Raw genomic sequence first — 11931 nt, 5'->3', positions numbered from 1 at the left:
AAGTAAAATACAATATTGTTTTCATTCATCATTAAATAGCATTACCACGAACTGAGCATGCCCTTAAAAGGTTCTAGAGAAAAAAAAAACAGGCATATCACATTCACTCAAATAAAATATAACATTATTTCGATTCTTCATTAAAAGGCCGGAGGCTTGTCGATTAGGCGAGCAATGAACTCGAGCCTCACCAGATTAGTGAGTACAAGCCTCTTTGAGTGTGAGGCGAGCTCAAGCCTCACCAAATTGACGAGTGCGAACCTTTGGTGAAATCTAGCTTGTCGTCGTCGAGTGAGCTAGAGCTCGCCTTGGCCCTTCACCAACAATCAGCTGAAGAAGAAGACAAAAAGAAAAAAAAAAAGAATAAAAAATCATTTATTTTTTTAAAATAAAAATAATTTAAAAATCAATAATAAAAAATTTATTAAAAAAGAGTACATGGAGGAAAAGATTTTCCTTGTTGAATAGTGAAAAATATTTTCTGCTTTTAGATTTCAACTGAACACTATAAAATAGTTACATTTTCTTGGAAAATAACTTCATAGAGAATATTTTCTAGAAATGTCACATTTTTTGCAAAACAAATGGAATAATAATCTCTGGCAATGGCATCATTAATCATGCATAAGCATGAGACATGCAACCCATCTTGGAAACTTCATTAGTAACTAACTGTGACGAACAATTATTTCCCGACATTTCAATCACTAATTCCAAAGTTCAACTGTATCGTTTTTGTTTAGGGAATTACATGCGAACATGATTTTACAGGAAAAGAAAGTCGATTGCTTGGGAAATCACGCAATGGATATGGCAAATACGGATGGTAAGAAGATAATAAAATTGCAAGGAATCCATTTAGGCCATTCTTTTTCTCTAGACTTGGCGGGCCTAGCGATGGAGACACCAAGATAACACCTAAAGAGAAGAAGGCCTCGAGCTATGATTCTTCGATTCACACTTCAGCCCAAGCCCACGTAGTTGGGACTCTTTGAATCCTTTATTACGATAAGTTAATGTGTAATGGCATGTCAAAACTTTTCATTTAACCCAACGTTCATAATTTCATATGGCCATAACACTATCTTCTTTCACGATTCTTGCATCAATGGATGAAATCTTTGAATTGCTTTTCAAAGAAAGCTCGGTAAAGCTTACAAAGCGGTAATAAATCCGCCTTGGCAATGTGTCCGTAGCAAAGATCCTCTTCCTACTTTCTTCTTCTTTTCTCTCTCTCCTTTCTTTCTCGTTTCTTTTCCCTAAGTTTTGCACAGGCTCTCTCTTAGAAAGGAGGTGAATGTCCCCTTGTTGACAGGCTCAAGTCTTCTTCTTTTTTTTATCTTATTTTATTTTGCTTGGTCCAAAAAAATCCCAATATTACAAAGTGAATTGTGCCACATTTTTATTAGTATAATAAACGAAAGAGCTAATAAAATTTTGAACATATAAGCTCGACTCTATACTTGCTACAATTAGCCAAACTATGTTGATTTTGATTCTAAAAGAACTTGGCCAAGTTACTTTTGAAATTTAATTACTTTTATTTGATGATTAAGGGACGACTAAATTAGCTAGCCAAATGAAACTCTCCAGAACAAGACAAGTAAAATAAATAAATCCGTAAAAGACGGCAAATCTACAGAGGCGTTTTGGCGGGGCCGATCTGACGGAATCGATATATGTAATGCGGATGACGTCAATTTCAGTGGGCCCCACAAGCGATATCTCATATGTAATGCCGATGACGTCAATGCTAGGGCGTACCCCAAGCGACGAGTCAATATGTAATGGAGATGACGTCAAACCCGACACGTGCGACGAGCTAAAAAAAAGAGACACGTGCGAGGGGCACATCATCGTACCTTTTCTCGTATGATGTCACCGGCAATACTTATTCGACCTCTCAATGCCAGTGGGTCCCCTAAACTCATATATTTTATTCATATTATCATGAAACCTAAAGTAACTTTATATAAAACAATAAAAAAAAAATGCTCTAGAGAATGAAATGATGCGGTCTCTCAATAATTTTTTTACGAGATTTATCTTTATTGAAATTTTCAGTATTTATTAAATTGATAATTATTTTGACAATGCATTGGCATTTGGAAAATCCAACCAAGTTCTTACATGTCTAGCCACGTAAGTGCACACGACTAGTAATAAAAGGCTTTTTCTAATGCAAATCTTTATATGTACGAAAAAAAATACAATTTTTATGATTTCACAATAATATTAATATATGCTATTTTGACAATGGTTAGATTCTCAGTGGAGCTTGAAAGACTTAATTGCACTACTTTCACAATTTCTATGATTTCATTGCACTTTTTAAAAGTTTTAAAATGAATTTGCACTTACAAAGTTAGTTCTAGAACTTTTGATATACTTGTCTATTTGTTTCAAGAATGCCGCTCTCCATTGTATAAGTGAGATTGCGGAAGAAACTTTCTATTATGAGGAAATATTTGATTAATGGTTTGGAATGAAGTTTAGTAAATAAAATCAATGAGGATAATTTTAACTAATAACTGTTGTTTCTCACCTACGCATGTTCAGATGCTTAATCCAGAAACCTGAATAGCTATTTCCCCCGAAAAAGGACCGCTAATATATGGGTTGATGACTCGGCGGACTATTTGGCTGAAAATAGAAGAGGAGTTTCATCGTGCGGGCAAAAAAACCCTAATAACCTGTGATCACATAGAAATTAGTAGTTGAAAATTTTACTCCATCCCAGAAATATAGAAAAATTTATAAACAGGCTACTTGGACTTTGAATTTGATTACCCAATAACTAAATTCAAATCTTTTTGCAATTAATGCACTTTTATCAGAATTTGACCTACGTTACTATTTTAATGGAAAAATTATTGGATTCCACTAAAGTGCATCGATCACGGAAGAAAAAGTTTAAAGTTAAGTATTTTGGAGATTGAAATCAAAGCTTTAGCAACCTGATTATAATTTTCACTTCAGAGATCACGAGTGAAATTTATTTCAAATCAACATGAGAACGCATTCTATTATAAGGGACTATTGAATGGAAAGATACTTTGTAAAACAACTGTACATTGAAAACTATAGGCAGCGCCCATTCGGACAAGGCACAAGGATGATATTAGCCTCTTTAGTTGTAGCTAACCAAAGTCAGCAAGGCTTTAATACAAGTCATGCTAGTTTGAGATTTCGCAAGCATAATATACTAGCATCTTAAAAGCACGCCGTGCTAGCTTTAAGGTTACAGACCAGTGCAACAGCACATACATAGTGATGTAGAACTAGCGTTGAATGAAAGCCCAACGAAAACTTAAGAAGCAATTCTTTTTGTGGAAGAAAATTTATGGTTTTAGAAATAGATAACTTGGGTTTTTTCCAATTGGCTTCCCTCAAAGTGTTTGTAATAGCAAAAATTCCGAAAGTCGATTGATTACGCCAAATGAAACTCTGAAGAATAAGAAGGGAAAAATAAATAAATCCGTAGAGACACCCAGTCAACCACCAATCCCTATACCAAACCTAAAAAAAAAACAAAAGACAAACTGAAAAAATATATGTTGTCCGACGTATGAACATGATTTTACAGTGTTAAGAGAGAGAGAGAAGAAAAGCTCGATTCCTTGGGAAATTACATGATGGAGATATCAAATCTGGATGTTAAGGGCGGGTTTGGCGACTTGCCAAATAATAATAATTTCTATTATTTTGTTCTCAATAGTAGATTTGGAAGATAAATTCATTTGGTAAATTTTTGTTCTCTAGAATAGATTTAAAATAGAATCAATGGGTAAAAAAAAATTGATTATTTGTTACTGAGAATAATTCAGATTCAAGCAAATCTAAATTTATTTTTTCTTCTTCTCTTCTTCTTTTCTTCTTGTTCTTCTTCCTTCTTTCTTCTTCTTCCACCACTGCCGTTGTCGACCATTGCCATTAAATGCCGATGACCAATTAGGTGAGGTCCAGCGAGCTCATTGAAGGCTTGTCCAACCACTGGCGAGGTGAGCGCCTCTCGAGCCTCCTTGGACCACTTGCAAGCCTCGCCAAGGCCTCCTTCAGCCACCACCAAGCCTCGCCTCGCCATATGAGCATCGATCTTGCCTTGGCTGGGGCTTAACCTCGCCCAGATTTGGCGAAGCTAAGATTGCCCTACCGTTGGCGGGGTTCAACCTTGCCAAGCCACCGCAAGGTTGGTGTCACCTAGCCAAGGCAAGGCCAAGCCTCACCCAACTACCAACAAGGCTCGACCGACGAGGTGCAACATCGCCAGGGCGTGGCACGCTTCGACAAGGTCGGCGGCCCTCGTTGGGCGATTGCAGTCATCCCAAAGCTAGCAACTAGCCAAAGGTTGAAGAAGAAGAAGAAAAGAAAAAAAAAAAAAATTATTAAAATTATTAAAAAATTAAAAAGAAAATGGTTTGGATTAGAAATTTTTAAGACAATGTCAAACACAATTCTATTATGGGAATTAAAATTTTGGGCGGTTACCAAACGTTTTAAAATGCTTAGAAATTATTTCGAGAACGGAATAAATAAAAAATCATTTATAATAAAAAATTGTTCTTGAAAATGGAATGATTACTAAATGTGCCCTAAGAAAATAATAGAATTGCAAGGAATTGTTTTAGGCCATTCTTTTTCTCTCGACTCGATGGGCCTGGCGATGAGGAGAAGAAGGCGGCCTCGAGGTATGACTTCTCACCCAACCTTCATAATTTCATATAGCCATTACATTATCTTCTTCTATGATCCTCGTGTCAATGGGTGAAATCCTCGTTTTGCTCGTGAAAACGAAAGGCCAAGTTGTCTTTACATGATTACAATTAGAAGTCATAATTAGAACATGCATATATCTTATAATTGTTTGCCTTTTAGTTAAAATTTGCAGAATTATCGTTTCATGAAGTGATAGTGAAGCTTTGCTTTGGCTTGCTTAGTGCGTTTAAGTCTTTTTTAGTCTTTTCGAGTAATTTATTTAACGCTTTGGCTTTTGAGTTTTACATTGATGTTTGCACATCCGCATAATCACCTATTACGTATTAGTGATTTAGGACTAAAGAGAAAATGTAACAAGATGGATTAGATCAATCTAGCTTGAACAAGTTCTTGTATCCATGAATTTCTAGCTTGTAGAAGGAAAATTTACTCTCAATTATTGGTGGCTAGGTAAGATATATTATATGTTTAAATTCCAAGATGCGATAGATGTGGGTTTGGGAGAGTCCACGCTAGGTGCTAGCACTATCTCTTTAATGAGTACTATTCATGCCTACTAGCGAAAAATTACCAAAAAAATTATCAATTTATTGTACAAATATCAATTTATTTTAAACCTTTCAATTGAGCCAATTAATCTTAAACCTTTATAACAATTTGCTAATGTAATCTTTCCCACCAATATTGGCCGGAAATCACTAAGATAGATCTGGCTATCCTTTAATGTGGACAATTTTTTGCAAATTTTTAAATCTATAATTTTTATTATTTATTCCTTTCTTTTATTTTTTTCAATTCCTTTTATTTTTATTTTTATGGTGGACATCAACGCCCACAAGCCCTCGCAAATCGTGGGTGAGGACCATGATGTCCTCAGATGGCGAGCCCTCAACAAAGGCCGTGAGGGTGGCTCTTGCCCATGCCCCACCCCAAGGGCATCACAACCCTCATTGGCTTTTGCTTGTGGCTAGCGGCCTCTACTAGCCATTGCCAAAGCTCAGTGATTAGTGAAGAGAAATAAGATAAATAAAAAATATAAAAATAAAAGACAAATATAAAAATAAAAATAAACAAAAAAAATTGTAAAATTATTTATGTCAAGACTAGCCGTATCGTATAGGAAGGTTGACATTCACGTTAATAATTTCCTATTAAACATTGATAACTATCAAAAGATTCGGGAATCAATTGCTAATTAGAATTGAATTGGCCACCATGTAGTAGAGTTTGAACTTTTTGAACAATTTTCTCCCCTATCTAATAATCCATTAACTTTTCCTTAATGGTTTATCTTAAGGAAGTCATTTGAAGTTGACTTCAGTTGCATTCTCACTGAAATTTTAACCACATACTCTCACATGCAATACATATGCGAGCTACATATCAATGTGCATTTACAAGGAGGAAAACCGTGGCGATAGAGTCGAGAAGTCTTCCCTCATTTAAACCCATGGGTGGGTGGGCTGTCGATTCTGTCTTTCTTTTTTTCTTTCCCCCGTTTCGTTGAAATATCATGTGCTGGAGACAGAACTCGTAAAGTGAAAAAAGAAAAATTCCAAGGCCATTGCTCCTTTTCTCGTGTCTAATCTACAAAGGCCTCTTCGTTTCTGGCGATGGTGGCACGAACGAAATATCGACGAAATCGCCCAGTTTGGATAAGGTTGAATCCTATCCCACCTTTCAATTTTGCAGTTTATCCTTTGATTTTTTTTTTTTAAATCGGGGATTGTCACGTTTGCGCTCAGCGATGACGTTCCAAAATTCAAATTCGACCCATGACGCACGCACGCACGCAAGCCCCTCGCCGTAGTCGGTTCTCTCCGCCTTGACAGATCTTGCGCAACAGCTGTCTCCACCAGCTACGTGGACAGCTTCGCGTGAAGCTCCTCCAAGATGGTCTTGAGGTGATGGGGATGTTGACGATTCAGCTTTGATTCGATCCGGGTTTTCAAGATATTTGAGGGGCTTGCTGTCCTCAACCTAGTTGCGGGTGGAGATTTTGCTCTGAAATATATTTCGGAACTATGTATTAATTATTGCATTTGGCATTAATTCAAGTCAAATTCTCGCTCAAACTCTACTCATTTGATTAACCGTTTTTCTTTTTATTCTAATGGTATTTTTGTTACAAGACTGCTGCAGCAAGTTAGAGTTGAGTAAATCTTCTCTCATCAATTTAATATTCTCAAACTAGTGGGTGGGTCAGCGACTCTTTCCATCCCTCTTCACTTTGCATGGAATTTATATTCGGTATCATTTTCATTAAAATTCAGAAGAAGTAATTAGATTGATATGAGCTAGGGTTTCATTGTTTCGTAAACTCTTAAGAGAATCAAGTTTGAGATTTGATACGTGCCTAATCAAGTTTGAGATTTGATACGTGCCTGGCTTAGTATCTCTTCATTTATTCTATCCAATCAAAAAGCGTCTTATTTATTTATTTATATTTGTTAGGTGCTGGAGACCATAAACGAGAAAAAACAAAGTGACGTGCCTCCTCGAGAATTTTCTCGCGACCCTTGTACCTTTTCGATCTTAATTTCACCGAAACTCTAAGTTACTTTATGTGAAAAACCACAATAAAGAAGAACCATGTAGGGAATAAAAGGACAATGCGTGCTCTCGATAAGTTTTTAGCTAGGTTTAATTTTAACATTTTATTTTTTCGAATTCTCGTTAATTATTAAATCGATGATTTGTGAGACGTGAGGACACGCGAATCAACAGTGGACCAGTGATAGTCAACCAATGCTTATCCGTCCCAGGCTCAAACTGCTACTAGTGTCGGAGCGTCTTTTGAGATGCCCATGACGTCTTTTAGAAAGTCGGCTTCAAAAGTCAAAATTAATGAATAAAAGGCCAAAAAGGATCGCGAGCAGAACGTGAATTTGTCTGACGGAGGAGAGGCACACGCCAAAGGTGTGGACAAAACCCGACTCTTGTGCTGCATTAGAAATTCCAATAAAAAAATTAAGCTAATAGGTGGGGAGATCAAATGCAAGCTATTTATTCCGTGAAAAATCATACATTCAAAAGAATCCTGGGCATGTGAAGTGCTTGCCAAAGTAATAAGCTAAGAAGGAAACCTACAAGTGATGCCCAAACTTATGGAAGCCAGGGTCTCTAGAATTTGAAAAATCGAACAACAAGTGATGTGGTCGTGAGAATTGAATATCATTTAATGTTAAGGGTTAACATAATGAAAATCATAAATTAGTACACTTATAACAAATTACCCCAAATAACCAAAAATAAAAATAAACCCAAAATTGGTACACTTCCAATAAATTTACTCAACACTAATCTTTTTTGAATGCCAAAAAATATCAATTTAGCACATTTGTGACAAATATACCTTCATTTAAATTAGATTAATACAAAAAAAAATACAAAACTAGTATAACTATGACAAGTGGAGAATAAAATCTCAAATTGATACGCCAATCAACTGTTAGTCTTATTTAACTTAGCAATTTAACTATAAAATTTAAGGAAAACTAACATGGGTTAATTCGATATTATTCAAATTATTAATGTTCTCCCATCAAGCACTCCTCGACCAATCATCACTGCTGCAACTAGGCGGCGGTGATGCCGGATCATCCGAAGGGGTAGAATGAGGTGTTCGGCCCTCATTAGAAATTTTTGTGTTGAGTGTTTTTGTTTCTACATGTGTTTTTTGCGCCGTTGAAATCTGCAATTTACGGAGAGAATGTTGGAGCAATCGGGGTATTGAAATTACTTACGTACGAAGCAATTGCATGTTTTTTTTTTTTCCTCTCTATCGTGGCTTTTCCGGCCCGAGGAGAAAATAGTCACGGACCAAAGTATAAAGGCAAAGCCAAGCTAAGCCGGGCGAGTTGCCAGTCAAAGCGCATTAAGAAACCAATGTAGGCCCCCCAGCGCATTAAGAAATCAATGTAGGTCCGACGAGCACCATTATTGGACCCAAAAATATCTTTATTATTATTATTTTTTACATGACGAACTAATCCATCTTGCCCTCGTCTTTCTGGTGTTATCTCAGATTCTCGATCCTATATGTTAATTTTAGGTGATGCGAGTGAGGATGCCACACAAGTGATGGTATTATACTTCAGGGATACTTAATTGTTTTTTTCTCCAATTCAACAACCTAATTCTTGGAAAAAAAGAATCATGCAATCACATAATGCTACGAGAGCACACAAAGGATTTTTGCCCCACAAGCACCATCCTTGGAACGAAAAAATATATATATTTTTCACGACAAACGAATACATTTTTGCTCCTATCTTTTTAGGGTTATCTTAGACCCTCAATCAATTCTTAGAACTTTTTTGGTCTCACTTTTATATCGTTAACTTTATTTCCATGGCCACTCCTGATTCTAGTTTTTTACCTGACACATTCTAAATTAGGTGACATCGCCTTCTTAAAATTCTGGTCTTAATAGTGGAACAATCAAAAATGTCTTTTTTCCAATGATAATAGCCAAAAATGATGGGTACATTTGATCATGTAATGCCACACTTCACACCGAAGATAATAATTTGATCTTATGTTTAGCTTATGTTGCCTTGTGCGTATCACATAAACCATCATCGTAAGCAACGTCAAAGATTCGGAAAAAAAGAAGAAAAAGAGAGCTGATTTTGGTGACAGGTTGAAGTAATTATGGGTCTGCTGACCAGTCGAAGCAAAGTAAGCAAATTCAGCGACTTTATTCCAAGAAAAAAGATAATAAATCTAAAAATAATTAATTATTAATCATTCATAGAAGAAGAAAAGTAATGTATGCGCTGTAAAATGATATTATCCTAACGGCATGCACCCGACTATTCTTTTTTTTTTTTTTTTTTTTGGTCGTATGCACCCTACTAATGTTTTTTTTTGGGTCCAAATCTTCTGTAAAACAAGGAAATTCTCTCTAGAAACCTATTTTGTGCTGCTCATGGGAAACGCATTGGAAAAGGGCCATTTCTGTCCCTAATCCCTTAGAGCGCGGCTGATATTGCTAAATTGTTACGTTTGGGGGGCGGTTCTTGTAATATAAATATGAGTCCTACTGGCTGAATTGCGTTTCCAATTTCGTGGTGACCTAATAGTGGGGGTGTCTCGATGCACTTGAGCGAGTAGAGCTTTAGAGTGTAGAGATTTTGCTTTTTAATTTATTTCGGAACTATGTATCAATGTTGCATTTGGCATTGATTCAAGTCAAATTCTTGCTCAAACTTTACTCACACACTCTCATGTGCAATATAATTTAGAATTATATATCACCGTAGATATGAAATCATTCAATGAACTGTATATTTTTTGAGTGAGCCGATGACGTCTTTTAGATCTAAGGTAACAACCGTGCGGCAATTCTAATCACATTTTTATGTCTTAGAGAATACTAAACGTGCAATGTTTTATCCTGTGAGGAGGCTGAGCAGGTCAATTGTTCTTCAGTGGGGGTGTGCAAAACAGACCGCCCATACCAAACCAAATCGGCTGGTTGGGTCCGATTTCTGGGAGTATTAGTTCGGTTTTGGTTCCTAAAAGTGGAATTGGTATCCGGGCAAATCTAGTTCCCGATTTCAAGGGAATTAGACCAACTACTTTTTTTCATTAATTCTTAAAAAATAAAAGCAACTGGCTTTTTTAAAATTTCTTCGTAACTATAATATTAAGTAGTAGAAAAAAAAGTGACTAATTCCATTGGACCGGATTGGTGGTTCAGTGTGGTTCCTGGTCCTTAGACCACCCCGGTTCCCAATTTTGAAAATCTAGTTCCCGATAGTAAGAAAGCTTAAAACTCACCGTGTTAGAAAGTTTGCTTCAAAAAATAGAATTAATGAACGGAGATAATAATAATAACAAAAAAAAAAAAAAACATAGAAAAGGATCATGGTGGCACATGAATTTGACTGACAGGAAGGGAGGCGCAAGCCAAGGTGTGGACAAATCTCAACTCTGGTGCTGCGTTGGAAATTCCAACAAAAGAAATTAAGTTAGTAGGTAGAGTTAGTAGGTAGAGTGAGATCACGTGCATATAAAAAATATAAAGCATCTTGATAATAGTATATACTGAAGTTCGTTAGCAACTTTCTGTCACGATCGGCTTTGGAATTTTTGTGTTTGGTGTTTTTCTCTCTTTAACAAGGCGCTTAATTGCTTGGTTAATCATTTGAGGCTGCCTCTGTTGTAGCCTGCTTTGGAACCGAAAAGCTAGGTTTGAGGTCATATGCCAATGCACGGTTAGAAATTAAGCTAAAGCGACAAAACTACATGAAATTAAGCTAAAGGACAAAATTTGTGAAGTCTCTAATATTAAAAAAAAACGGTGCATGACAATCTTTAATATACTATGAGAATATCAGCCTATTCTGAATCACAAAAAATCAAATTGTAAATAATTATAAATAGTCGTAAGATCCATTTCTTCAAAAATTTATGGCTCATAATAAATGATTAATCATATTATATCCCAATGACTATTATACTAGCAAAACTCTATAAAAAACATGCAAAGTACAAGCTCTTTATTCCTTAGTAAATCAAAGTCAGGCTAGGAAAGGAACCTCCCGAGTGATGCGCAAACTGCAGAAGCCAGAGCCTCCAGAATCTGAAAATTAGGACAAGAAGAGACGGGGTCGTGAGAATCAAGATTGTTTAATATTAGTACAATAAAAAAAAGGCCAAGCATGCGCCGAATCAAACAGCTCCAAAAAAATTGTCATGCCGAGCATCGACAACTTCTCGTCCACTTCATTGGTGAACACAAACCACTGCCACGACAATAGAAATACGAAACTAAGCAGGAACTTATGACTTTTCTTGCAGAGTTCAGGGATGATGTTGAGCAAGCAGCTCAAGGTGCCTTCGAGGATCATCTGATTACCGCCGTCCTCCCTGTTGGAGGGGGCTGCGAAGGTCAGGAACGTGCATGAAACGTCCCGTTGAGCATGGCGGTGCACCATGGACCCAATCGCAGCCTCCTTTTGGCTTTGCTGCTACTTCGATGGTTACCTCCCCCGCCGTTTATGCCCAAGTCAGTGACGATCGACAACGTTGTCTGGGCCTTGGCTTGGGTGAGGTCCACAGCCAGGCGCCTGAGTGGAGTTGGACACGAGGGAGGGCTGAGAGAGAGAAAGTGAGCCGGCCGTCTGAACTCAGAGGAGTTTCATGTGAGTGTACTCCACAGTGATGAGGTTACTGTGGGAGATGGACATGGAGATGTTTAGGGAC

This window comes from Eucalyptus grandis, chromosome 2 (assembly GCF_016545825.1).
Source record: "Eucalyptus grandis isolate ANBG69807.140 chromosome 2, ASM1654582v1, whole genome shotgun sequence".
NCBI lineage: Eukaryota > Viridiplantae > Streptophyta > Magnoliopsida > Myrtales > Myrtaceae > Eucalyptus > Eucalyptus grandis.
Note: the sequence above shows the minus strand (reverse complement) of the source record.